Here is a 2,939-nt window from a genome sequence, read left to right as displayed (position 1 = left end):
AGTTTATTCGAAGTGTTATTCGCGCAGGACTCGAAACTGTGCTTATCGCACATCTAGTTGCTTGCCAACTTTGCGCGTGTTCGGCAAACTAATGAATAATACAACAGTGATATGTGTAAGAACTGTCTTATCTCACTGATAGGTGGATTAAATCGGTTTTTATATGATACAATAATCACTTTTCTAAGATCTAGATAAATCAAAATTCAGATATTGTAAAAATGTCTGTTATTTCCTGCTTTCGAAATGACATCAAATGTCAACGTGCCACACACCTCCAAGACATCCAAACACAATAAAAAATCAAAAAATGTACCTCCAAACTCGTCCTAAGCCCCAGTTTTTGGCGGTTCCATTTGGTTTTCAGCACTGCACCCCAGGCGGGAACCCCATATCGCAGTATCGATGACGAAACACTAGAAAGGAGACGTCTCGTGCTGCTTCTCGGGGCGCTGACGTCTGGCATGATGCTCACTATTACGTTCGTTGCCATCGCCGACTTTTCGCAGATCGACGTGGTTGATGAAGCTCAACCGGTCGTCGATTATTACTCTCAATTGCTTCAGTGCATGCCCGATGAAATCACGTGCCTCTGACATCGATCTGCATCCTCTGAACCGTTTTGCAGTTGCTGTGTTGTGGTCCGCTTTGTGGTCTACAGCTTGACCCCGTTCATCCTGTTCTCGATCGCATCTATTGTCTCTGTCACCAACACATTCACTCTATCTAGTGTCTCACCCATCACCGTTAGTGACACGCCATCCGCGAAACCAACGATTTTCTGGGCGACCGCAGTGTCAAGACCCATCATACATCGCGTTCCAAAAAGTTTGCCCAAGAATGGAGCTCTGAGGAACGCCCGCTGTGATTCGTACTGACTTCTTCCCTTCCTTCGTCTCGTACAGCAGCACTCTACTCTGAAAGTAGCTCTTCAGGATCTGGCATGGTTATTCCGTTCAGCTCTGCGGCGATGGCTTCCCAGCTGGCGCTGTTGAACGGATTCTGTACATTATCGTAACTACAGCGTAGTATCGAACTCCTCTTAGCTTTTGCTTTGATACCATCTCAGTACTCACGAGCATTGTCAAAATTACCTCCAATGTCGATACTTCATTGCGGAATCCTAACTACATTTTGGACAGTCCGCGCTCACCCTCCGTGCATTTCGTCAGCCCGTTAAGGATAATTGATTCCAGAAGTTTTCCAAGTGTGTCTTTTGGTAGCAACACCAGCTTCTGTACCTTCTAAATTTCGGGGAAGCTGCCTTCAGCTAGACACTTCGGCAGGACCACCCTGAACATGTCCGGATATGCCACGAGCGCAGCTTTCGGCGCCACTTGTGGTATTCCATCCGGAGCGGGGATTTTCTATGATTTTAGTCGTATCGACGCTTCTTTGAGCTCGTCTTTAATCACTTGCCACTCGTCTGTGTTTGCTTCTTCTTCTTAGCCATACGGTGTCGACGACCAGGTAGTAGGATCATGATTCGGGAAGAGACACTCAACGATTATCTTTAGTTTACCTGGGCATATTTCAGCTGGCGTCGACGGATCCTCATCTTCGCCTTCATGATTCGGTACGCGTCGCCCCAGAGATTGGCGTCTACTTCTCAGCACAGCTCCTTATGGAAAACTAGCTTACTAAACATGATCTCCCGTTTAAAAGCGGCCCTAGCTTCCCGAAACGTCGCCTTGCGCTCCCCTCTCACTATCCGATCTTGCTCTCTGAACTTGCCTTCTGGCTCTGAGACATGCAGCGTGTAGCGTATCGAGGGACTCATTTACCCAGTAATCTGGACGCCGTCTACTGCGTGACTACAGTTTTCGCGGCATTGTAACGTCACAAGTCGTCACAATCATTCTTGTTAGATTAGCCGCATCAACGGTCTCGATCCCGCTGTGCGGTCGAAATGCCTCAAGGCTTTCGTCTTCTACCTTAGCTTGCTGGTCGTCGTTTTCCGTGCAGTAGCAGGGTTCCGTTGGCCGATGCGGAATCGCCCGAGATGGTCGCTAAGGGGACGCTTCTCACGCACTCTCCAGTCCATGTTCGACGTCAGTGAAGGACTATAGAATGTGGCGGAATTTCTCTCGGTACCGAAGTCCGTTTCGGGAACCACTTATCTCCCAGTTTTGTTACGATACCAAGTATCATTTAGCTCCCCGCTTCGCCGTGACGTTGTAGTGCTCGGCGGTATAGCCTCCACAACGAGCCGACCGGTATGTGCCGAAGTCTGTCGCCTATTTTCACAATCTCTTTAACTTTTTCTCTTTGGAAGGGGGGGGGGAGTTGGCTTTAGGGGTTTTAGCGTAAAAAATACACTTCTTTTACGTTTTTTTACAAATTTGGATGAAGCGAATTAATCAAAATTTTTGTGCATTATAATGTATCATTTCAATAACATTCTGAAATTTTTTCATGTAAAAATATTGATAAGCAACTCGATGATGAAGCTTTTTGTAGAACGTTTCCTTGTTTTGCAAACACATTCTCTGTAAAAAAAACATCTAACCCCTACGTTGAGATTGTGGGATAATTTTTCGATAAAGTGGATTTTTACATGTTTGTTCAAATTATTCAATTGAGCTGAAATTTGGAATCTTAGCTACTTTGATATTTATCACAATATAAGCGGGGGGACTAGAGTAATCACAATCATCGATAAATTCTCGGCTGTTTTAATCAATATAGTTAATATAAGTCTCCAATTTATGAACTATAAGCACAAAAAAACGAAAAATAAATATATATAAATAATTAACTCGTTTCTAGATTAATGTTCTAGTGCGCAATACAGGAGAAAAAATGATAGCCATGAACTTGTGTGTAACGCAATGTATTTTTTGGCGGGAAAAGGCTTAGTTTAGACAAAAATATAAGATTCATTATTCACAATTTTAAGTTACGATTTTCGTAAACTTTACGAAATCGTGATTTTTCCC

This window comes from Topomyia yanbarensis, chromosome 2 (genome assembly GCF_030247195.1).
Source record: "Topomyia yanbarensis strain Yona2022 chromosome 2, ASM3024719v1, whole genome shotgun sequence".
NCBI classification, from domain to species: Eukaryota; Metazoa; Arthropoda; class Insecta; order Diptera; family Culicidae; genus Topomyia; species Topomyia yanbarensis.
This window is presented reverse-complemented; position numbering follows the sequence as displayed.